Here is a 293-nt window from a genome sequence, read left to right as displayed (position 1 = left end):
AATTACATACTTTGAAAATAAAATAAATATACATGAATTTGTGAGAAAGAAAAAAACATATAAAGTAAAACAATGAAGATGGTTTATTTAGTTTGATTTTCTTATGGTGCGATGGTCAGAAATCAATAGTTTTGAATCCCATCGATAAAGTAATTTCCTTATAGCCATAAAATATTATTATACATATGTATTATATATTTAATAGTATAAAAACAATGAAAAAATGAAGAAGTACATAAAATAAAGAAGAAATATAATTGAAAACAAAAGTTTTAACCAAATATATAATCAAG

The sequence above is a fragment of the Capsella rubella genome, unplaced genomic scaffold (assembly GCF_000375325.1).
Source record: "Capsella rubella cultivar Monte Gargano unplaced genomic scaffold, Caprub1_0 scaffold_1, whole genome shotgun sequence".
Taxonomy (NCBI): Eukaryota; Viridiplantae; Streptophyta; class Magnoliopsida; order Brassicales; family Brassicaceae; genus Capsella; species Capsella rubella.
This window is presented reverse-complemented; position numbering follows the sequence as displayed.